The sequence below is a fragment of the Narcine bancroftii genome, chromosome 3, assembly GCF_036971445.1.
Source record: "Narcine bancroftii isolate sNarBan1 chromosome 3, sNarBan1.hap1, whole genome shotgun sequence".
Taxonomy (NCBI): domain Eukaryota; kingdom Metazoa; phylum Chordata; class Chondrichthyes; order Torpediniformes; family Narcinidae; genus Narcine; species Narcine bancroftii.
Genome location: NC_091471.1, coordinates 186,398,092 through 186,424,739, shown reverse-complemented (window position 1 = coordinate 186,424,739; position 26,648 = coordinate 186,398,092). Strand labels below are relative to the sequence as shown.

The 26,648-nt window shown below is 40.8% G+C and overlaps 1 protein-coding gene across 5 annotated transcripts in view; it reads right to left on the bottom strand.

The window, feature by feature from the left end:
* The window catches only part of LOC138757939 (complexin-1), a 91,112-nt gene that overhangs the window by 61,387 nt on the left and 3,077 nt on the right, over positions 1 to 26,648 (bottom strand). The window lies entirely within an intron of this gene.

The window sequence follows — 26,648 nt, the reverse complement described above, 5'->3', positions numbered from 1 at the left end:
TCCTTCTTATTCAGGGACATGCCTGTTTTTTGCTCAGATGTTGACAAAGGGCTCAGGCCCAAAACATTGGTTACTTTTTACTAGGGTTTCCAGGCACCCCATATATACGGGACATGTCATGTATTCAATGATTTCATCCAATGTCCTGTACTGACTTTATCAGGATGCTTTAAATGTCCTATATTATGATTTTTTTTAAATAAATTGCAAAATTCAGCAGTTTAGATCTATCTGTTTGGAATTTTCAATAATTTTGTTTGTACTACTTGAATTTTACTTCATTAAAACTAAAACGTTAAATAACCCCACTATTACATTAAAGGCAGCAAGCACTTGCGACAAGTAACGAACATGTTTGAAACCGCAGCCAACGAATGAAATGTGTTCATTCGTTGGCTGCAGCCACTGGCCGCCGCCAGCCAGCCTGTTAGTTCAGCATACCGCCTCATAATGCTAGTGTTGAGTGTGTTTTCTCGTTAATGAACGTTCAGAGACTGTCAGTGCAAGGAATGTTATAAGCAAGTTCTGCAAAACAAGGACCTGTTAAAGAGAGCCAGGTCATCAGTGAAATATAATTAAAGGTATGTAATTTAATACATATTTTAATTGGATAAGAAATGAATATTTTGGTAACAGGGTCTCACCTGTGTAAAGTTAACCTGATTAAATTTTTAATTTAATCCAGATGACCGTGTTACCAGTATTTTTTAATATATAAGTTTTTCCCAAGTAGGAATATTATTTTGTCTCATGTACATGCAAATTAGAAATAATTTGAATTTAAATTTAAACAGGGTGGGTCCTGTATTTCTATTTGGTAATCTGGTAACTCTATGCCTTTACTTCCTATTGATGCTGCGTGCCTGTTGAGCTTCTCCTGCACCATTTTGCATTGCATTTAATTTTCACTAACCCGCAAACCAAGAATAAAACCCAATGCAAAACACATCACAACTCCTGAAAATCGATGCTTTTCATTGAAAGAATACCCTTTGGTTCATCCCAATGACAGTGTGAGCAACAAATCAAAGGTGTAAATTTTAAGCAATCACTAAAGATTTAAGAGAAAATAGAAATCATCTCCTCAAAGATAGATCATGGCAAGCATACAGGAAATGGGGGTTGAAGTAATCATCAAGGCTTCAATGCCCAATCAGATCACAGATGGCCCCAGGTTGACTTTCCTGCCTTTTCCCAATAACCACAATATCCAAAAGTGAAACTCCTAGCTCAACGTTCAATGCTAAATCCTGAAAAAATTCCCCTCTTGTTAAATGTTCAACCACAGATCCGTTATCCTTAAACGAATTCTAGGCTTTCTAAGCAGAACGTTCATCACCACACCCATTCTCTGAAGCCCCTGTGCAGTGTGAGACATTTCATGGCATTGGAGGCTACCCTCTGGTCTATTGCCCGCCATTCCAGTGAGCCAGTTGAGAAGTGAAGGCAGTAAAAAGGAAGCCACAACGGCAGGTGGCTCTTGTGCTGGTAGACATGACAAGAGAGAATCAGGAAGATGTTTACAATCCCCATTATTGAGACAAACCTTTTCCTTAAAGTTTAATAAATTATTCTAATTTAAATCCAAGATGGATAATTTTTAATGTCCTTTCATCATATCTCACCTCCAAATTTATGCTGGCCTATCTATGTATGTTTTTCTACAGACAACGTATCCTACTCACGACTCACCCAGACAATATTCCACCATGAGACCTACTTCCCTCCCTCATTTCAACACTCTCTCTGTGACTCTCTTGTCTATTCTTCTATGACCCCATCACTCCACCTGCATTCACCTCTCCCTCCCCCCCTTCCCCCAATCCAGGTATCCAAACATTCAGTCCAGGTAAAACAGCGATCTACTTGCACTTCTTCCATCTGGTGTACTGCATTCAGAGCCCCCTGTGGTCTCCATGACCAGAGAAACCAAATACAGACTGGGCAAATATTTGGTGGAGTGTCTGCGTTAATTTGCAAAAATGACCCAGGGCTTCCTGCAACATTAATTCACCATCCCACTCCCTCCCTGTCCTCTTGTCTAAGGGACAAAATAGTTTCTCTTGAAAAGGCCTTTGATAAGGTCCCATATAGGAGGATGGTCAAGAAGGTTCAGTTGCTTGGTATTCAGGATGAGGTAGTAAATTGGAATAGACTTTGGCTTTGTGAAAAAGTGGTAGTGGACGATTGCTTCTCTGACAGTGGAGCCAAAAGAGATTGGGGAGATCTTAAATGGGTTTTTTGTATCTGTATTGATACACTCTATAGAAGTGAGGCAAAAAAGCAATGGGGTCATGGAACCTGTACAGATTAAAGAGGAGGAGGTGCTTGCTGTATTGATGCAAATAAGGGTGAATAAATCCCCTGGGTGTGACAAGATATCCCGTTGGACCTTGAGAGATACTAGTGTGGAAATTGCAGGGGCCCTGCCAGATACACTTAAAACATCCTTATCCATGGGTTAGATGCTGAAATATTGGAGGATAGATAACGTTCTTATCTACTGGCCACCATTATAGCAACCTTCTATAGGATTTCTATCAAGAGTGTCCTGGCTGGCTGCATCACAGTATGGTTCAGTTGCTGCAGTGAACTGGATCAGAAGTTAATCCACAGGACAGTAAGAGCAACAGAGAGGATCACTGGAGTCTCCCTCACCACCTACCCCCCCCCCCCCCCACCCCCATCTATGTGATCATCTGGGATTGTTGTCTGAAGAAGATGTGCAAAATCATTAAGGACCCCTTCCACATAGCTTCCGACGGTGCAGTTAGCACAACAGCGTTACAGATCCAGTGATCGGGACTGGGTTCCAAATCCTATGCTGCCTGTAAAGAATTTGTACATTTTCCCTGTGTCTGCATGGGTTTTCCTCCCACCCTTCAAAATATACCAGGGGTTGTAGGTTAATTGGGTGTAATTTGGGTGGCATGGGGACGTGGGCTGGAATGGCCTGTATTTCTAAATTTTAAAAAAATAAATTAAAAAAATTAAATATTTCAGCTGCTGCCATTGGTAAAGAGATACAGGAGTATCAGAGCCAGCACCACCAGGCTGAGGAACAGCTTCTTCCCACTGGTAGTATGAATGCTGAATGACCAAAGGAACTGCTCGTACTAGCCATCCGAGACTCTCATATATACAAAACAAAATCTTATTTATTTATTTGTATTTATGAAATACTTGTCCTGCATATGTATTGTTTGTCTGTATGTGTGTTATGCCTTATTGTGTGTCTGCATGTTTTGCACCGAGGACTGCAAAAAGTAGTTTCGTTGGGTTGTACTTGTACAATCAGATGACAATAGACTTGACATAACAGTTAGCACATCACTATTACACCACCAGCCACCCAGGATCAAATCCAGCACTGTCTGGCACAGCAAGTTCTCCCTGTTTCTGAGTGGGTTTCCTTCGTATACTCCGGTTTCCTTCCATCCTCCAAAATGTGTGGAGTTTGTAGGTTAATTGGTGTATTTGTATGACACGGGCCCATTGGCCAGAAGGGCCTGTAAACTTCCCGTGTCTCTAAATTTTTTAATAAAGTCTTCAGGAATAATCCAGGAAATGATCAGCCAGTGAGCCTGAATTTAGTAGTATGTAAGCCATTGGAAGGTGTTCTAAGAGATTGGATATACAACTATTTGGATAGACAGGCACTGATTAGGGATAGTCAACATGACTTTGTGTGTGACAGTTCATGTTTAACCAATCTGATATTTTTGAGGAGTCTACCAGGAATGAAGTAAAGGCTGTAGGTGTTGCCTACATGGACTTTAGTAAGGCCTTTGATAAGGTGCCATATGGGAGGATGGTCAAGAAGGTTCAGTTACTCGGTATCCAGGGTGAGGTAGTAAATTGGAATAGACTTTGGCTTTGTGAAAGAGTGGTAATGGATGATTGCTTCTCTGACAGTGTGCCTCAGGGATCAGTACATTGTTGTTTACCATCTATATTAATGATAATGTGGCAAATTGGATCAGAAAGTTTGCAGATAGCACAAAGATTGGAGGTGTTGTGGACAGTGAGGAAGGTTTTCAAAGCTTGCAGAGGGATCTGGACCAGCTGGAGAAATAACAAGGAAATGGTAGATGGAACTTAACTTAATAACGTATTGCAATTTGGAAGGACAAACCAAGAAAAAGCATACACGGAAAAAGGTAGAGCACTAAGGAGTGCAGTAAAATAGAGGGATATGAGAATAGATACATAATTCCCTGAAAGTGGTGACACAGGTAGATAAGGTCGTAAAGAGAGCTTTTGATACATTAGCCATCATATACCAAAATAATGAGTATAGGAGTTGGGATGTTATGATAAAGTTGTATAAGAAATTGAAGGGGCAAAATTTGGAGTATTGTGTGCAATTTTGGTCACCTAACTGCAGGAATAATATTAACAAGACTAAAAGAGTGCAGAGAAGATTTACTAGGATGTTGTCCACATTTTAGGAACTGAGTTACAGGGAAAGGTTAAACAGATTAGGGCTTTACTTCCTGGAGCATCAGAGAATGAGGGGAGATTTGATAGAGGTTAAAAAATAATGAGGGATATAGATAAATACAGGCAGGCTTTTCCCATGAGGTTGTGTGAGATACAAACCAAATGAAAAATGAGATGTCTAAGGGAAACATTAGGGAAACGTCTTTACTCAGTGGGTAGTGAGAATGTGGAACAAGCTGCCAGTGGATGTGGTGGTGCAGGGTCAATTTTGATATTTAAGAAAATTTTGGATGCAAGGAGTATGGACCTTATGGTCCAGTTGCACATCAGTGGGACTCGCAAAATAACTTCAGCACAGTCTAGATGTTTTGTGCTATTGTGTTCTATGGTTCTGTGGTTCCTACATTGTTCCAAAGAGACCCAACACTGGCAAGGTCGAGCATCATCATCTCATCATCTGTCAGGTCACATCACAGCCTTCCCCCTCAATTCTCTGGCTTTCAACACATGCTCTTTCTTCCTGTTTGCATCAGAACCTTTTCCATCTCCCTTCTGTTTGCTTGCTGTGTGTAGTCTGACCAGAACCACATCAGCAACAGGCTACAATATCTAAAGTACTTTCTCCCTCCAGCCATGTGGCTTCAGACTATAAACAAGTTCTCTTGGGTTTCACCCATATTTTGTTTCCCCCAGATTAACTTTCCCAGACCTAATGGGATTTCCCCTCTGAGGCATTCATGGCTTCTCATTTCACATGGTTTTTTTTTCAGCATTTTCCATGTTTACCCTGCTACCATCTCCTCAACTTGCCATTAACTCATTACAAAGTACTCACAATGTCCCATCATAGACATTCCCTCCCTTCTAATCACCCCTCTTCCCACCTTGTCAAAATCTACTGGCACATCTCTCTTTCCCAGTCTGACCCAAAGTGTTGACTAATTCTTTTTCTTGAATGCTGCCTGACCTGCTGGATCTCCCAGCACCTTCTGTTTTTGTTTCAGATTTCCAACATCTCTATTTTTCCTTACATATCTTTAACAACCATGATTGATTCCACTCTGTCCCCTCTTCCTTGATATTGAATCAATACACAACATCCAGAATTCAAGCAACTGACAAAAAAATTGAGAAAATTAAATTTAAAAATTAAAATACAAAAGAATAAAATAATAGGTAAGAATACGTAAGTTTAAAATTGTAAAAGTAAATGTTCTCTGAAGTAACACATAAACCTTTGATGAAGAAGGGAGCAAATATTCACCCTTGGTTGTGCTTTGATCATAGCAACTGTTTGAATAAAGTGTGAATTAACAATGGTGTTGTTTAGGATCAAGAGCTGGTTGATGCCGCTTGCCGTAGGGTGACTCTCTTAAAATGGATCCTTATCCCTACTTAATAAGAGTCGCTCCAGTTATAGAGGCTTTATCTGTAAACTTGGTGGGGGGGGGGGGGGGGGGAGGGCGGGGGAGTTAATTATCATTTATCTTTCGGACGACTCCATGGATAGGGAGGAACCTGCAGATGCTGTGATGGTTAAATGTTTTCCAAGTATATGACTGAAAATAAAGTAAAATCTTTTCAGTTTGACATCTCCCAGTCTTCAGATCTGCAATTCTTGACAACTCAAAGCTTCAACCTTATCCTTCATTTAAATCCGTTAATTCTCAACAAATATTTCTTATTTCCAAGGGGATGTGTATTTTTTTAAATGTTTGGCTCTTCTCATTCCCTTTCATGTTTTTAATCCAATGTTCTAATCTCCTTCAGGCCCTGTCAGAGAGAACGTTCATCCAGCCACTGCCAAGTTTTATTTACATCTGTTCTCAGTGTCACAATACTCAGTCCAAAACATCTTAAATGACAATTCCACTTCATTGCCTTCAAGAACAATTTTCTGATTTTTGGTTGAAAACTCTCTCTCAAACTGAATGCATAATTCCCTCATGTTATGCTCAGTTTTCCCTGAACAATCCTTTACTAATTGATCTTATTTTTTTCCAGCTAGCCTGATCACTAGAAACTGCAAAGAGTTATGAATGTGGCTCAGTCCAAAACATACAGCTCCCTTCCCCTCCATCTAAAACTTGCACTACCTTGGAAAAGCAGATTCATCCTGTCCTGGTCACACTCTCTTCATCCCCATCTCATCAGGAAGAAGAATTATGAGTGTGAGATCTTGCATCACCACATTCAAGGCAGGTTCTTTCCAGCCATTATTGGACTGCCGAATGAGCCTCATATTAGTAAAATTACTTTGCCGTTGCTCCGTACCAACTGATCTTTCTCTGTAATTCTGTACTTCTTTTCTGAGATTTACTTGCTGTACTATGTATGAGATGTAAAGCTGGGCCACTCGCAAAACAAACTTTATCACTGAACCATAGTGCATATGACAATAACATGAACTTTAATGATATAAGTAGCCTCCAACAACATATTATTCTAGGAAAATCATCTGGTGCATTTCAGGAGCTCATAACTCTCTTTCCCAATTGGTTTTCCAGGTTTATAGTGTGACCTTTTGTTACAGGATCCTTTTGTTTCTCAATTGATGGTCTGATAATTGAAAGTGATTTGCTCAGAGGCCTTCAGGGGATTCCTGCTAACTTTGGCTGGCCTTATTATTCTTTACTTCCACCCAATTGATTTTCCAAGAGAAGACTATTTCTCAATACTGTCCTCACATCAACCTGAATTATAGATAACCATTTCCATTTCCAATCTTCCCAAAGCCAAGCATTAAACAGTTCTCAGCCTTGATCATCTTCAAGGTTCAAGGTTCCTTTTATTGTCACATAATAATATGCTATATACATGATATACTTCAACTTTTCCCTGCCATTTACTGGCTGCTCACAGTAATGTTTATTTGGTCAAACCTATTCAATCTCCACATGCACACGAAAGTCTGCAGACGCACTCTCCAACTGGATGGTATTAACATTGACTTCTTTGGTTTCTGCTAGACCACTCCCTGTTCTCCCTCTCTTCTCCATCCTCTTTCTCCTTTCCTCCAGCTTTCAACCCCCTACCCTCTCCATTCACAGCTACCCCCTGTCCCCTGTTTGCTTGTGTGTCCTCCCTCCCTTATTCACCTATTACCTCCTGCTTGTGGGACTGTGCTCCTCCCTACCATTTTATTCAGGCACCTGTCTAGATTTTGCTCATACCCTAATGAAGGGCTCAAACCTGAAACGTCGTTTATGTGTTTTTATCTTTGCTACATAAAATAAACACAGTCGGACCAGCTGAGTTTTTCCAGCATTGTGTTTTTATTCTGCATGTTTGTTTTCTGATCAGAGTCTTCATCCTATTCTGGGTGAAAATATTTCACCACCATTCACAAAGTAAATCCAGAGAATAGATGAAACACAAACATCTGCAGATGCTGTGATCGTAGTAAAAACACAGAAATGCAGGAGGATCCCAGCAGGTCTCACAGCAACCATAGGAGGTAAAGATATATAATCAATGTTTTGGTCCTGAGCCCTTCTTCAAGATCTTTACCACAGAACAGCTTTGCCAGCATCAATCAACCCAAGCAGTTTCATATGTATTCGTCACAGATCATCAGCCAGCAAAGCATGGAAAGATCAGTGCAAAAGCCTTGTTTTCTGATCAATAGCAAATGGGCACTACTCTAGCCCACAGCAACTATAGGAAACATGTACACATAAATGTAGGAGACGTGGACATGGTTTTATCATGAGCCAAAACCTAGTTGAATTTGTCATTTAAGATTTTTTTTGGACTAAGTATCGTGACATTGGCAATAGTTGTAAAACATTTTATAAAACTATTGTAAAAATATTTGTTAAAAAAGTGCAAGTTGAGAATGAATGTTTCGTGGCATAGTTTTGCAGGGTGCTAAAGGAATTGAATGTGGAGACCAGTCACTTTGTAAACTTTCTCTTTGGCTTGGCTTCGCGGACGAAGATTTATGGAGGGGGTAAAAAGTCCACGTCAGCTGCAGGCTCGTTTGTAAACTTTAACACCCTTGGAACTATCCAAGAGGCTGCAGCGGACCGCTGCCACGTCTCCAGAGAAATGAGCACACTAGTCTAGTCACAGAGCGCGTGCTAGAGGAGCAGTACTGAGAGTGCACTGTCTGCAGGAAGCGGGATCATCCCAAGTTTCAGGCACAACCCCAACACTTTTCTCCCCTTGTCTTGCTGAATTTTATTCTTCATTCGATGTTACAGAAAACAGCATATCTGGTTTACTAAATGGGACTAGTCCATAAGGCAGATGAATTAGGCGAATGGCCAGTTTTGTTCTAGCTGATTCTATGGCCATTTTCACAGAGCTTCTTGAGAGTACTTGCTGTGTACCTGATGGGTTCACTGGCTGATAAGTGCTTTGTGATATTGACATCAAAAAATATCATATAAAAATGCAAGGGGTTACTCTGCAGCAAATCTCTGAATAAACTGTTTTTTTAAAAAAGCAAACTGCCTAATTTGATGTTGAGCCCAGAAATAGAAGTGCATCTAATTGACTTGTGTTAAATGCAAACTTCAATTAGATGTATTATATTGCAACTATTTTGCTTTATACTTAGGCAGCATGCAGACATTGTTTTTTGACTCATTAACATGAATAGTCCATTCTAAAGTAGCATTGAGTTTTTCACTGTTCATTAGAACTATTAAAACAATTAAACTATACTTAAAACAGTTAATAAAATGGACAATAAAATATTAATATATTAATACTTTCAAAAGAACGGTCAAAGAAATTAGCTGGACTAATTTAATTTTTCTTTGCTTCTGAACAGTACAAAAGCAAATTCAAAACTAAACATGTTCATATTAAACACGCAGAAAAAGACCTTGGCTAAAAACTGTTACACTGTAACTCATGGAATTCGAAAACATTTCTAGCTGCTTGCAACTTACATTCATTTTAACCCTTACACGTTAGAAGATGCTTTGCTTATAAATTGAATGCTGTCCAATTCAGTGTGCCCTTTGGGCAAGTTTTATAAATATTTTAGAAGCAAATTCAAAGAATAAACTACATCTTGTTATGCCAAACACACTCTCCAGAAGTTGCTGATGTAATACCAAAAAGACTGCTGATGTCTGCAGATGTCATCTTTCATACTGATGAAGCAATTTTAAAATGGAAATTTCCCTCATATTATTATAACATTTTTAAATGGTCATTGTATATGGGAGAGGAAAGTCACAAAAGGAATGTGTTAGATTGAGTCTATGGTATCCTTAAAAGGGGAGGGGGGAGGCAAGCTGCCAGAAATTATGGTATGTCACCAAAGACCCTTGCAAATTTCTATAGGTGTACTGTGGAGAGCATTCTGACTGGTTGCATTACTATCTGGTGTGAATATGTCAATGCACAGACAGGAAAAGGCTACAGAGGGTTGCAAACTCGGCCAGCACCAGCATCTTCACTCCATTAAGGGCACCTACAGGACGCAGTGTTCATAGGAGGTAAAGATAAATAAGTGACATTTCAGGCCTCAGCCCTTCTTCAAGGTAGACACCTTGATGGGTGTTTACTATAGACCATTAAAGTCACCGGGTGCTAGATAATCAAATATGTCAATATATTGCTGTTGTCTGTCAAAATAGCAAACCTGTTATTGTAGATGGTTTGAACTTCCCTGACATTGGCTGGGAATGCCAACTTGTCAGGAGATTGGATGGAGTGAACTGTGTGTACAGGAGAGATTTCTACAGCGATATAGTGGGACTTGGAAGCTTTGGTGAGGAGAGGCTGAGGAAGCGGTCGGTTGCAGTGCTGGTGTTGGCAGTGACAGCAGCCCCATAAAGAAAAACAGAGCTTCAGTAAGAAGGCACAGGAAAAAGAAAAAGTGTATATCATGGCTATTGTGATTTATGGTGTGAAAAATAAAAAATTAAAAAAAAAAAAGGCACAGGTAAAAACAGGTGAGGTCAGGTAAGGATTTTATTCTTTTTGCCCAGATGAGCAGTGTGAATGGCAGTGTCCCCAATGACTACATCTGGGAGAAATGTATCCAACTGGAGCTCATTACAGTCCGCATTTGGGAACTGGAGCTGGAGTTGGATGAACTCTGGATCATTCAAAAGGCAGAGGGGGTGATAGTCAGAAGTTACTGGGAGGCAGTTACACCTAGGAGGCAGGCAGCTGGGTGACAGTCAGGAGAGGGAAAGGAAGCATGCAGTCAGTGCAGGGTGCCCCTGTGGCCACTCCCTTGAATAACACATGCAGTTTACTGTTTGGATACTCTTAAGGAAAGCATTCTACCAGGGATAAGCCAGTGTTCTGACCTTTGGCACAGAGACTGGCCCCTTGGCTCATAAAGAAAGGGTTCATCATTTTGGTATAAAATTAGGGAATTTCTTCAAAATTTGTTTAAAATTCAAATTTTATTAGATCCCAAAATTTTTTTGTTGGGTTATATTGTTCCATTTATGGGCTTGGAGTTAGATAAGTTTCAGATGGCATTTCTGCATTTAGCATTGACGGTAGCACGTAAATGTGTTGTGACTTCTTGGAAAGACGAAGTTGAGATAAATGTAAATCGTTGGCATAGAGTGTTTTGGAGCAGAGGGTTTTGTGTTCAGGTGCACAGCCCTTTACAAATGGCAGCACAAGTGAAGAGAGTTATTGGAATGCTCACCTTCATTGGTCAGGACATTGAATGCAAGTGTCAGGATGTTATACAAGACGACAATGAGGTCACACTTGGAATATTACACAGTATTTTGGTTGCCTAGCTACAGGAAGGATATTATAAAGTTAGAATTATATAACCCACCCGCCCATTTTGTTTTTTCTCATGTTAGACTTCCCTCAACCATAATCACCTTATTAGCTTTGCATTCTTTCTTCCTGTCCATTGAGCTTCCTCCAAGGTTAATCAGTTATTTTAACAAAGCTGTCTGGAGCATTGAACAACTGACATTTTCAATATTTTCATGCAGAAACAAGTTCTACGAATTTGTTCCTTTGAGACAACTTTGGTTGGCATGGATGGATTGGGACTCATCTGTTACAAAGAAACACACACACTCGCAGCATGGGAGGTTAAGCTCTGAGATTTATTGAGGCTGGAAAGGCTTCTTTTATATAGTTGGAGTTCCCGCCGTTTGTTTGATTGGCTGACATCAGCAGCGTGATAACAATAGCGGGCGGGAACATTCTTGCATGTGAATACCCTTCTTCCCCAGCCTATTATTGAGCTGTTAGCTGGGCAGCTTGGCCAGTGCCACTTTAGGGCTGCTGGTCTTGTACTGCTCCAGCTTTCAACCATGCCGGTTCGCTGTGTTAAGGGACGTATTATACTGCTGTTTACTATTGCACGCGCCGCGCAATGTACTGGCGCAATCTCCACAGTGGCGAGTTGCCACTGTCTCATCATTACTATTGAGAATGAGTTGTTTAGGTAAGAAATGGCTGTTCATTATAGTAATGCTCTACTTTTGCAGAACTATTAGATCTTCTAGAGAAGCATTGGAGAATGTCCAAGCTTGGGTTCTGGGTTCAATTACATCACTTGGTACTCTTGGCATCATTTTTGAAATGAGATGCAATAGAATATTTCTTGTAAGCTTACATTTTAAATTTAGGCATATAGCATGGTTATAGGCCATTTCAGCCCACGAGCCCATGCCACCCAATTACAATCAATTAATCTACTGCTTCATTTTCTCAGTTTGCTTGTAAACACCAACATTTAATATTTATACTATTCCTTCATTATCCATTGATTCTCCATTCATACTTGACTAATCCTGATTTCAAAAGCTTCTTTTCTTTTACATTTCTCTAACATTTTTCATTCCACTTTTTGGTTCTTCTGATCCATCTTCACTCTTGTCTTCACCCTGTATTCAAAACTGATTTACTAAAACATGCACAATTGGCCAGCTGGTCTTCAAGTTTACCCCATGACATGAAGCCAGATCCAAAAATGAGATATCATCTCATGTTCTCATGAGGTAGTTAGAACATAGAAAAATATAACAGCATAATATGGGTCATTCAGCCCACAGTGTTGTGTTGACCTATAACCTAGAATTTCATCACTGCATCACCATCCATTTTTCTCATTTCTGTGTCTCTTAAAAGATCTTATTAGATCTTCAACCCAAGAAGTTCAAAACCTGAATGATCAGTGACCTAAATTATTAACTGTTTTCCAATTAGATGCTGTTGTGATCATTTTGTCCAATGTTGGTCCAGAATTCTAGCATTTGCATTCTTTACTTGCTTTTCAATGTTAATCGATTCCAGTGGATCATCATTTATTTTGTTCTGAGAATTGTGACACTCTCATTACATTTGCTCTTGCTTGCTTTCTGATTACGGTCTCTTTCATCAGCTTGCAGGCAGAATTTTACAAATGACTGATTCTTACATTACTGCAATGTCTATTCTTCAGCTGGGGTTTAGTGATGTTGTGAACAGTTCTGCAGAAATACAATTTTTTTTTGATTGTTAGTTGTTCACTTTGAAAAAAGAGCATTTAATTTTTAAGAGTTAAACAACATTTTTTAGTTTTCACTTGAAAAGTCCACATTTAACCTTTGACCATTCAACAGAAATGTTTTTAGTTTCAACTTTTCAGCTCCAGTGGTTTCTCTACAAGAATTTATTTCCTTTCTTACAGCCCTCCCCCGATTGTAAGTAGGAGGTTACAGTACAGCCACCTCCCAGCTCCCATCTGACAGTGCTCCAGGAGAGATGACTTGCTTCCTGCTCCAGTTCTGTAGATACTGAGGTGGCCTAATGATTCACAAACTCTCCCACGAGTGAGGCAGGAACAGCAAGGCCAGGCAAGCAGAGGTGTGAAGTTTGAGATCTGGTGCACTGATTCATGGAGCTTCACCCAAGACAGTGTTGGAGGCCATTCCCCAGTGCTTTGAAGTTGTTGCTAGGAATATTTCCAAGTCTGAGGGAGTTCAGATGTTCTTCACTGCCGCCCAGTATTCAGTAAGCTTCTTGCTAGTTTTAAGGTCTTGATCTTTATTTCCCCACCCTCCTTCAAAGTTCCATTACCGCCTTTACCGAAAGATGTTTTGCTGGCCTTTTCTCTTGCAACCTTTCGTGAACAAGTTAGAAATAATTTGAAGCTTAGGAGGTTTTAAACAAATGCAAATGCAAGTTGTGTCAGCAAGTTGGGGTGACTTTTTTCCTGGAATGCAGGCAATGCAAGTTGAAGTTTTCCTTTTGCTCTACAGATTAACACCAGTCTAACTAGATTCTTGTTGATAAGCTACAGCATTACAGTATGGAAGAATGAGAAAAGTATTGGGACCATCATACAACCTTGGTTGACACCAATATGCACCAAGACTCAGTCTGCTGTGGCCCTTTAGATTAAGGTTATGGTCTGCACGCTGTCATGCAGATAAAAGATGAAGGCAACTTTCCGTGCAGCTGAACTTGAAAAGAATGCTTCAGCGTCTTTCTCAATTGACAGTTATAGGCTTCTAATAAGTTTTAAAATGTTATTTCAAGCTGTTAGAACCATAGAACATGACAGCACAGAAACAGGCTCTTCAGCCCATCTAGTCCATACCAAACTATTATTCTACCTAGTCCTACTGACCTGCACCCAAACCTTAATCCTCCCTTCTCTTCCCATCCATGTACTTTAAATGTCAAAATTGAGCCCACATTCACTTCTTCAGCTGGCTGCTTGTTCCACACTCTGCATGAAGAGGTTCCCCCAAATAATCCCCCTAACCATCTCACCTTTCACCCTTAACATCCTCCAGTTCTTTTCTCACCCAACCCTAATGGAAAAAACCTACTTGCATTTACTCTATCTATACCCCTCAAAATTTTGTAACCCTCTATCGAATCTCCCCTAATTAGACCTTAGAACATAGAACACTACATGCTATTTGGACCTTGATATTGTGCTGACTAATATAAACCTTCTCAACAAATTAAATCTTCCCTGCCTCACACCCATAACCCTCTATTTTTCCTGCATCCAAGTGCCTATTTAAGAGCCTTTTAAATGTCCCCATTGTACCAGCCTCCACCGCCACTCCTGGCAATGCATTCCAGTCACCCACTACTCTCTGAACAAATTGTAAAAAACCTACTCCTGACGTCTACCCTAAACCTTTCTCCCCTCACCATGTAGAGATGTCCTCTGGTGTTTGCTACTCTCCCCAGGAAAAAGGTGCTGGTTGTCCACCCTATCTATGTCTCTCATAATCTTGTAGTCCTCTATTAAGTACCCTCTCATCCTTCTTCACTCTAAAGAGAATATCCCTAGCTCTGTTGACCTTACCTCATAAGACATTCACCAATCTAGGCACATCCTGGTAAATCTTCTCAACCCTCTTCATAGCTGCCACGTCTTCCTGAAATTAGGCGATCAGAACTGAACTGAATATTCCACGTGTTCTAACCAGGATTTTTTAGAGCTGCAACATTACCTCATGACTCTTGAACTCAATCCCCTGACCAATAAAGGCTATAAGCCTTCTTAAGAACATACATTCTCTGACACTCCAGGGAATAAAGTCCTAATCTCTTTAACCTTCCCTGTAATTCAATTCCTCAAGTCCCAACAACATCTTTGTAAATTTGCTCAGTACTTTTTAAATCTTATTGATATCTTTCCTGTAGTTAGGTGACCAAAACTGCACACAATACTCCAAGTTTGGCCTCATCAATGCCTCATAAGATATCAACATAATACCCCAATTTTTATGCTGAGTACTTTGATTTATGAAGGCCAATGTGCCAAAAGCCTCATTATAATGTGACTTACAGGGAATTATGTGTCTGTATTCCCAGATCTCGCTGGTCTACTACACTTCTCAGTGCTCTGGTGTTTACTATGTATGTCCTACCTTGGTTAATCCTCCCAAAGGACAGTACCTCACACAAAGACCATAAGACTTGTCAACATTAAATTCCATCTGCCATTTTGCAACCCATTTTCCAGCTGGTCCAGATCCCTCCACAGGCTTTGAAAACCTTCCTTACTGTCCATCACACCTTCAATTTTTGACTCATCTGCAAACTTGCTTATCCAGTTTACCACTTATCATCCAGATCATTGATATAAATGACAAACAACAATAGACACAGAACTGAAACACACCATTTGAGACCTTGTCAAAGACTTTACTCTATCCATATAAAGAACATCTACTGCCTTTCCTTCATCAATTTTCCAGGTAACCTCCTCGATAAACTCTATAAGATTGGTTAAATATGACCTATTATGCACAAAGCCATGTTGACATTTTCTAATCTGTCCCTGATCTCTTTGAATACCTTCAAATACTTACTAACAACTAATGTTGAGCTCATCTGCCTATAATTTCCTGGATTATCCTTAGAGCCTTTTTTTTAAAACAAATGGAACAACATGAGCTATCCTCCAATCCTCTGACTCGCAGCTAAGGAGATTTCAAATATTTTTGCTGGGGTCCTGCAATTTCTACATTAGGCTGCCTCATGGTCCAAGGGAATATTTTATCAGGCCCTGTGGATGCCGCTCCTTGTATTTTTCTTGGAGTTTTCACACATGAAGATTGGGTTCTGGATAGACAAAAGACTCAAAATTTGTAGCCCACAGCTGGCTTACAAAATAGCCCAGTGGTTTTCAAACTGCCCCTCTAAACTCACATTCCACCTTAAGCAATCCCTGTGATTGGTAAGGGATTGCTTAAGATGGTACGCGAGTTGGAAGGGAAGGTTGAGAATCACTGCTCTAGACCTAATTGTTATTGAAATATTTTGCTTGAGAAACTTTGTCATTGGCGCATTTCCTTTGGAGTTATGAAACTGTGCACCTAATAAGTCAATTAGATACGATTAAAACAGCGGTTTTCAAACCTTTTTCTTTCTATTCATATACCACCTTAAGCAATCCCTTACTAATCACAGAGCACCTATGGCATAGAGATTTCTCAAGGTGGAATGTGAGTTCAGGGGGGCAGTTTGAAAACCACAGAATAGCTCATTTAAACACTAGTTTAATGCAAATCTGATTGAGTGAAAATTATTTGTTCATATTTTGAAATCTTTTAATAAAGCAAATACAGTAAAACCCCTGGTATCTGGCATCTATGGAGATTGGTAGATGCCAGATAAGTGTATTTTCCAGCTGCTTGAGATTTACTTACACTAATTACACCTGTACTCAGAATAATCAGTTTAAAAGACAAAGACAAAAATACTTTACTGTACTTACACTGAACAAAGTTGACTTACGTGAATATATAAACCTTAAAGCATTTTACTTTATTTTCAGTCACATTCTTTGAAAACATTTATCTATCGCTGCATCTGCAGGTTCCTCCTCCTCCACAGAGCTGTCCAAAAGACAAACAGTAACATTATCGATAATTAACCCCTCCCTCCCCAAAATTTACAGATTAAAGCCTCTGACTGGACGACTCTAAGCAGGGATAAGGAGACACTTTAAGAGAGTCACCCCAATGGTGAGCAGCATCAATCAACTCGTCGTCCTAGGCAACACTTTATTCAATTTGATGCTAAGAGCAAAGTACAACTGAATATTTGCTTTCACCTTCATCAAAGGTTTATGTGTTATATCAGAGAACATTTACTTTTACAATTTTAAATGTACCTTTAAAAAACTTATTATTTTATTCTTATTTATTTTAATTTTTAAATTCATTTTCCTCAATTATTTTGCCAATTGCTTGAGGCTGCTGGTTGCTTGAATTCTGGATACCAGGAGTTTTACTGTATTATAATCACATGGTTCCATTTGCCTTTACCTTCTCATCTTTATACAATTGAGTTGTTATTCTGTTGTAAAAATTCAGTTCTATGCAAAACTATAGAATTTAGTAGAGAAAAGATAAGTACAGTTCAAGTTTATTATCACATGTACCAAGATACAGTGATAGGGGTTGTTTTGCGATGAGACTGGTAGGCAACTCATGCATTGCACAGGTGAGAGACAGTACAGGCGCAGTTACAGAGCAAACACAACATAATTTTACTACTATGGGGTTCATTCAGGAGTTGGATAATGGCAGGAAAGAAATTGTCATTGAACTTGGTGATGTGTTATCTCACACTTGTGAATTTTCTACCTGACTGGAGGTGGGTGGGAAGATAAAGAGTCTTTTTATGTGTCTGTTGATTTTCTAAAGCAGCAGGAGTTATAGATGGAGTTGATGGAGGGGAAGGAACTACAAATAATGGCCTGAAATCCAAGTTTCACAAAATATTGTTAGTTAATCAGATTGGAGGACCTTGTGAAAACTTGGACACAGTTTTGTAAATCCACACGTTTGATGAGTCTTCAGGAGATTTTTCAGACCATGTTTCATCTGATATCAGTCAGATCTAAATGGCATACTCACATTGGACTAAGGGTCAAAACTTAGTACAGGGAGAAAAGAAAAGATTTAAGGTGATTTGTAGGAGGATCAAAACCGAAAATTTACCTTCACTGAAAGCGTAGGGGTCAGGAATTCGGCATCTGGATAATGATGGAAACAAATCCTCCACATTTGGAAAGTAATTGAAGGAGGATCCCTGTGTCCGGTAAGGTTCAGGACTATGAGCAGTTGGACAGTAGGACAAGGTTGAACAGGTCTGTCCTCACCCCTGGCTGAAGCTGCCCGAGTGGCCTTCCCCAATTCTATGTAATGACTGCAAGGGGATGAATATCAGGAGTCGCACAGAGATGCTGCAAAGGTGCTTTGATTCTGCAAACAAAACTGAAGCAGGGAAGAATGAAGCTTTGGGAATAAATGACCAAGATAATGATAATGAGTTTATTGCAAACAAATGCAATGTTCAGATGCACCAGAATTCTTTCTTGGTGCAGCCATGCAGGTATACAAGATGCACCAAAACAATACACAAAGCGCTGGATGAGATGAAGGGCTCTTGCTTTCCATGGATGTGTGACCTGCTGAGGTCCTCCAGCACTTTGTACATTGTTCTCATTTTCCAATATCTGGAGACTCCTTGTTCACCGCAAGATACACCAACTACAGTGGTATAAATTAACTGACCCAGTACAGGTGATAAATATGAATATGATAGATGGATACATAAATATTCACATATAGTAAGTGCAAGAAAAAGTGGTGCTTCAACAGTATAGACGAGTTTTTTGGTGGTCCCAGAGATGTTTGTGGTTTAGATAGTAAGGGATTGGGTAGGATAGAATGCTGCTGGGCAGAAAGATTAGAGATACCTCAAATTGTGACGCTTTTGCTAGAGTAATTGGGACTCATATTTTGGATTAAACCACTTAGGTTGAAGCTCAGAATTTTCAAAATAAAGCATAATTTTCAGTGCAAGTACATGGAGTAAAACTTTCCTGTGTCTGTAGGCTGTGCATGTGGTCTCATTTACCTTCCACAGGTCTTTTACTTGCACAAGCCCAAAATCCATTCATTCATATATACATACGTTATGCACGGATCAAGGTTTAAACAAAATGATTAACCTCTTGAAGGTCAGAAAAGCTGAGCCAAATGTTTTAGGATGGTATTGTCGCAGGACCCAGATCCCAGCATTAGCTCTTATTCCCTGCTGCCTCACTGAAAAAACTTCACGCCACAAAGACTATCGAAGCATGAAATCAGTCCACTGTGTTCATTCATCTGAACCTTCCTAATGATGCCCTTTGTTCAAGCAAGTGCTGAAAATTAAAGAAAGGCCTTGCAATCTGTTCCATAAGTTTGCGGAGAGAATTCTGCATTCCAATTGCTCTGTGTTATTTTACAGTTCTTATTATCAGACAGCATTCAGAAATTGCATCAAGGTTGTGAGTTCTCAACACCAACCTCTCTCAAGCAGAAGCCCTGTCCCAGCTAACAATGAAAGGCATTTCCTTGTGTTTGTCACCAATGAATGCTGAAACATTGATGTAATTTGAGCATTGTTTTGACTGGTGAGACCATGAATGGATATACTGTATCTGTAATCAGATTACAGACAGCATTAACAGATCTTTATTTCTCTTAAAAGTCACCAATTTTATTTTGCATATAATTTGTCACCCGGTACTCATTCCCTTGCAAAGAGAGGAGGTTTTGCCCCTTGTAAGATACTAACTTGCCAATAATGAAAAAACAAAGCAAGTCAGATAAATGATTATTCCCCATAAACTGGCCGAAAGCATCTGATTGGTACCAGAGTCACACTAATACAGTTGTTGACAGAAGGACCCATGTGACAGGAATATAAGGTTCAAAGTCAACATTCCGTCAATATTTTGATTAATGGATCATAATGCCATCAATCCAAACATAAATCCAAGCAAAGGGCTGACAAACCTCAAACATTACTTTGGCAAGTCCAGCCATTCAAATTCTGGCCCTTATATCAGTGGCAGGGAAGTTATTGAAGAAGACCCTCAAGTATAAGATTGACATATATTTGGAAAAGTATGGGCTTGTTTGGGAGAGTCAGCATGGTTTTGTATGGGTGACAAAGGAGATTGATGAGGGTAGGGCAGTGGATGTTGTCTGCATTGACTTTAGTGAGACATTTGCAAGGTTCCTCATGGAAGGCTGATCTAAAGATAGATTCCCTATCATTGAGTTAGATACCATGGAAAAGTACAGCAGAGTACAAGCCCTTCTGCCTACGATGTTGTGCTGACCTATATAAACCTATTCTGAAATTAATCTAACCCTTCCCTCCCTCAAAGTCTGTAACCCCTCCCCAATTTTTCTTGTATCAATGCGCTGAGAAAAATATTTTATATATCACCACTAACCCTGGCAGTGCATTCCAGGTGCCCACCACTCTAGATATAAAAATAAATTACCTCTGATGTCTCCCCTAAACTTTCCTCAGAAGCCCAATAAATTGGATCACTGCATCATTGGCTTGACCATAGAAGTCCGAGGGTAGAGGCTGAGGTGGGTTTCTCTGACTGGAGGTCTGTGACCAGCAGCATTGCAAAGGGGTCGGTGCTGGGACCTCTGCTATTTATATCTATAATGATCTGGTGGATCATTTCAAAGAATCTCATAGTTGTATGTAATGTCTGACAATAAATTTAAACTCTAAACTTCTTTTGAACTTTGGAAATATTGTAGTGGGTTTCTGCTGCTCCTGGCAAGGAGTTCACTGAACCAGTTCTGGGTGCTGTGCTTGACTGCATCGGGACAAATGGAAACCCACTACAACATTGTAATCTAATTAGTTATCATCTAATGATAAAAAGGAAGGAATGTGGTATTAAAGTGAATATTAAAATAATTTAAAGTATTAAAATGAATTAAAACACAAAATGGAAGTATGATGCTTGAAAGATTAAGGGTGTTCCGTGAGTGTGCTACCGACTGGTATGACCTTCTATAGGCACCAGCAGATGGCTTTGGAATGCAAGCAGTGTAAGATAAGGGGAGTGTGTTTTTGCTGAATGTGGAATGTTCTGAAATAACATATTATTCAACCTTAAAACAGGGATCTAGGGGAGGAAGAACAAGAGGTGTTACTTAGCTTATATGTAGAATAATGATGTAATCTTTTAGTTCAACTTGTTTACTCGAGCATATAAAAGTTGATACATCCCTTTGTTTGAGAGACCCCAGGAGACTGCTTTTGAGGCTGAAAGCCGGAAGGGTTCTCCCAGGTTAATTTGGTGTCTAATAAAGAGTTAACTGAACCAGTTCTGTGTGCTATGCTTGATTGTATCGGGAGCAACGGAAACCCACTGCAACAGAAATGCAGGTCTGATTAGTAAGTTTGCAGATGACATGGAAATTGGTGGAATTATAGACAGCAAGGAAAGTTGGGTTTTTTTTTACCCCAGGAAAGTTGTTAAAAGATACACCAGGATATAGATGGATTGGAAATTTGGACAGAGAATTAGTACGTGGTGTTTAATCGAGACAAGTGTGAGATAATATATTTTTGGAAGTCAAATACAAGAGGAAATGTACAGGGTGAACAGTCAGAATCTTTTCCACAGGAAAAAGCATCACACATCAGGGGGAGGAAGTTTAAAGGGATGTGTAGGGCAAAGTGGTTGATGCTTATAATGGTGGAAGAAGGTACAATAGTTATGTTTGACAGGCTCTAGAACGACACATAAATATGAAGGGGATGGAGGGGAATCAATCATGTGGAAGCAGCAGAGATTTTGTTTGATTTGGTCATCATGTTTGGCATAAATATTTGGGCTGAATGGCCTGTACTTACTATGTTCTGTGTAAATGAAGGACCCTGAAAAGCATTAATGTACAGAGGAATCTTGGGGTGCAAGTACTTAGCTTTTCAAAAGTGGCTACAAAGGAAGATAAAAAGGTTAAAAAAAATGGCATAATGAAGGTAACATGCGTTCAATTGTTGAGGAATTGTGATAATCATATTGCAGCTGCATAAAACTCTGGCAGAAACATTTGGAGTGTGATCATGAATCAGGGAAGGATGTGGCAGTGGTTCACCTGGATGGTGCGTGGACTGGTGTGTATTAGCTATAAAGAGAGGTTGGACAAAATTGGATTGTTTTCTTCAGAGTGTTGGAGGCTGAGGAGCAAGCTTGTGTGTATGTAAACTTATGAGAGGCCTAGATAGGGCAGGTAATCAGAGCCCTTTATGAATATGCAAATACAAAACAGGAGAGGGCGTAGGCTTAAAGTGAGTGGGGTAAATTGTAAAGGAGAAGTGTGGGGCAACTCTTTCAGCACAGAAAATATTCAGCACATAGTGGTCGGGGCCTGCAATGTGCTGCCAGGGGAGGTGGTGGAAGAGCTATGGTGCAACATTTATGGGACATTTAGACAGTCACATGATCAGCCAGGGAATGGAGTGATACAGTCCATGTGTAAACAGAGGGATCCATTCAGATTAACGTCCTGATTGATTGAAAGTCCTGTTTCTACACTGCACTGTTCTTTGAGCAATGAATGAAAATAATGATGGCCATTGGGATGGATATTAAAGTGATAAGGTAAGAAACAAAAGTAAATATACATCCGTTTTTCCATCAAAAAAGTATCTAAATGATCATTGATGAACAATGTAATTTTCATGAACACTAAAGTCAGATTTCCTTCCTTTTGAATGTACTCCTTGAGTCAGGTAGTTAATCTACAAATATAATAGATAATGACCAAATGGGACCCTAATGTAAAAGTGATACTAATTCTGGGAAATTCCAAACACAATAATTGAGCAGCTACAGAAGACTGCAGTCTGCAACACACCAGCTCCAGTGAACCACTGAACAAGTTCCCCAGAAAGAGTGGGAAACTAAATATCAGACTCAGGGATCTGGGATCGAATTTACAGTACAGTACAGTACAGGCCAGGCCCTTCAGGCCATGATGTTGTGCTGACCCATGTAAACATACTCCACACCAATCTAATCCTTCCCGACCTCACGCACACAATCATCTTATTTGTATTTCATCCATGTGCCTATCTAAGAGTCTTTTAACCTGCCTCCATTCACCACTGTGTATTAAAAAAAATGCCTCTGACATCTCCCTGAACTTTTCTCCATTCACCTTAGTCAGATATCTTCTGGTATTTGCTATTGTCATCAAGGAAAAAGATGCTGGCTGTCCACCCTAAATAAGCCCCTCAAAGTCTTTTATGAGATGGTGTTCCAGCTGACACAGTCAGCCAGAGAGCTGTAGGTATGTCCCCACATCTCATTCACACAGCCCCCAAACAAAGTGGCATGGATTGCAAGACCTCTGTTTCTGTCTATTACAGAATGGTGCAGATACCCCAGGCTGGGCAGCATTTGTGGGGAAAGGGAAAGAGAGAGAGAGAGAGAGAGAGAGAGAGAGAGAGAGAGAGAGAGTGCTCAGGTGTACATTCACAGGTTCACCTCAACAGGCCCAGAATCAGTCTCGTGGCTGTTAATTACAGACAGTGCTTGGTGCCACAATAAATGTTAACTGCATTGTCTCTCTACAGATGCTGCCAGATCTACTGAGGTGTTTATTTGGTTTGGTTTTTGTCTGGCTTGTGAATCGTTAGAGTTGGGATATAATAATTTCCACCCCTTGCCTCCCAGCGCCATAAGCATGAATTTGCAGTCAGATTTCAGTCTATGCTGGAATCTGAAGTGAAAGAAAAGAGTTGTGGGAACTCAGTGAGTCGGGCAGCATCTAGGAAGGAAATTGGGGGCATGATGAAGGGTCTCCACCACAGCTGCTGCCTGGGCCATTGAGCTCCTTGGCAACAGTGTTTTATATTTCAGGGCCTACTTGACTTTTAACCCATAAATAGAATACAGAATTAATGAAGAGCATATCTGGCTCTGTTTGGCTGAGACAGAGGTAAGATTTGTTAGGCTACAAAAGTGCCTTGAGTTGCAAAGCATTGATGTTACTGTCACACGGTGCAGTGAGATAGATACTGGCCAATTCAGGAGTAAAATCGTTTTCTCCTTGCAAGCAAATGAACTGCTGGGAAGGGCAGCCTGCTTCAAAGACTGCTTGCAGAGGGGGGAAAAAAACTAGAGACTTCAAAATTAATTTCAGAGCGGAAGAGCCTTGCGATGAAAGGCGTGGCCAGTAGGAGAGAAACAGTCGGCAGTGATCCCAGATATTGTGCGGTTGGAGGAGATTGCAGAGATGACGACATTTATTGCTCTACACATTGAACAAGGTGTACATCTACCAAAGTTCTTGTTTGCTGCAGCAGAACGGGTACTTTTAAAGAAAAACTATAATAATAAACTAATTGAATTAAATTGAATTAAGCTTTTTATACCTTCTGCCTGATGGAGGCAGTGAGAAGAGGTTGTGACCAGGGTGGTGGAGAAATGTATGGAGGAATTTGAAAACAATAATAGGGGCACCAGCAAGCTTCAAGGTAGTGTTTGAACAAGAGCCTGAGAGCAGAGTTTTGATTGGCCTGAAGTTAAAGAAGCATGGAACTTGGGGGACAGGTTGGACTAGGCAGGTTGAGAGATAGTAGTGTGTCTTCAACAACAGATGGGCTGCAGCAAACACCAAGTCAGGCAATGCTGAGGAGCAAGAAATTGGAAGGCTTGGTACAGTTATAAATTTAAAATAACTATAGGTATATAGCATGGTAACAGACCCTTTCAGCTCAATAGCCCATGCCACCCAATTACACACAATTCTCCTACAACCTCCTGAACATTTTGAACAGTAAGAGAAAACTGGAGCTCCTGGGGAAAACCCACACAGACACTGGACAACATACAAACTCCTTATAGACAGTGTGGGATTCAAATCCCAGTCCAGATAATTGGCGCTGTAACAGTATTGTGCTCACTGCTACACTAACCATGTTGCATTATATGTGGTCTTAAGTTTATTCTGGAATCAAGAATGATGTTATAGGTGGGAGTCAGACTTGGGCACAACAATCCACGAGAGGTGCTAGTCAGACCTGTGTTGGGACAACATGACAACTATTATTAATGGCAGGAACAGATTGGTGCAATACAATTTTCTGCATCAACTGTACCTCACACAGAATGATGAGGAACTTGTCACCCCAATGGATGTGAAATGGGGGGAGGGGGGGCTGCTCTCTGGATTGTGGTTATGGCACAATTCCCTCAGGAGTGTGGGACTGGGGAGAATTCTCCCTGGAGAATGAGAATGTGGGGAGTTTCTCTGGAGTGTAAAAAATGGGGAATTCTCTCTGGAATGACAATATTCTCCATGGAATGCATGTGAGAAAATTCCCTCTGGTGTGAGAATGGGTAAAATTCTAACCAGAGGGTGGGAATGTGAGAATTTTCTTTGGAGTGTGAAAATTGGGGATCATCTCTGGAGTGTGAGAATTCTGCCTAAAATGCCAGAATTATCTCTGGAGTTTGTGAATGTGGTAGATTCTCTCTGAAGTTTGGAAAGCAGAGATGTCCTCTCTGGACTGAGGGAATGGAGATTTCTCTGGATTCTGGGAACGGGAGATTTCTCTGGATTGTGGGAACGAGAGATTTCTCTGGATTGTGGGAACGAGAGATTTCTCTGGATTGTGGGAACAGAGATTTCTCTGGATTGTGGGAACGGGAGATTTCTCTGGATTGTGGAAATGCGGAGATTTCTCTGGATTGTGGGAATGCGGAGATTTCTCTGGATTGTGGGAAGGAGAGATTTCTCTGGATTGTGAGAAGGAGAGATTTCTCTGGATTGTGGGAACGGGAGATCTCTCTGGCTTGTGGGAACGCGGAGATTTCTCTGGCTTGTGGGAACGCGGAGATTTCTCTGGATTGTGGGAACGCGGAGATTTCTCTGGATTGTGGGAATGCAGAGATTTCTCTGGATTGTGGGATGGGGAGATTTCTCTGGATTGTGGGAACGGGAAATTTCTCTAGAGGGTGGGAAGAGGAATTTTCTATGAAGTGTGGGAACAGTAAAGGCTCCGTCTGCCTTGTTTTTATGCTTGCACTTGACCGAGGATGTTTGGGGCGACGCATTTATCTGCTAGCCTCGAGGGGTGTGAAGGTGAGAAAGTGTTAATGCAGCACGACAGCAACCTAATGTTGGTCCCCAGTGAAACCTTTACACTCGGGATGATCTGCGGCAGCGTGCGTTTGGACTTGGTGCCTCAAGGGCAGGGAGTCAGGATTGCCTCGGAGTTCTTGGAGTTGCGAACCTCATCAGCAGCGGCCGCGTTTGTTTCCGCATCTTGCGCGGTCAGTTCAGACCCGCCTGTTTCACTACTTTGCTGCATCAGCAGATTTCACTCAACACCTTCTGCTGCGTTTCTGCCAAATCTCAATCGCATTTGGCGGGGGCGGAGGATTTGCTTCTCCGCTGGGTTTGAATGTTTGCTGGTGCCTCGGTGCCAATCCCTGTCCACCTCTCTTATGTGTGCTTACACTTTAACAGCACGAACTGAATATTCCCCGTCGCTTCACGTTAAGGAACCCAGTGTCGGAGCGCTCTCGAGTCTCTGTCAGATTACGCTAGATAGCAATGTGACTACAAGGGCAATGAAAGCATCCTCCTCCAATAAGCGCTCTGTGCCACATCCTGTACCGCCGCTCGATGATCACTTGACTCTGCGCCCTTGAACATTTATAGGATTCACCAGAATTCAAGGTCATTAAAACCCAGGGCTGTCTCCTATACCTCTCCCGAGAGATGAACCGGGAGTCAAACGGCAGCAGTTTGGTGCTGAGCCGGTCAAGCACCTTACAAACCCCGTCCTCCCTGGCATACCCGTTGCGACGTGCCGCTGGGACAGACAGACAAGGAGCATGCTTGCCTGCCAGACCTATGCTGTACCGTTGCTGCGCTGTGACCCGGGCCAAGGCTGTCAAGAAA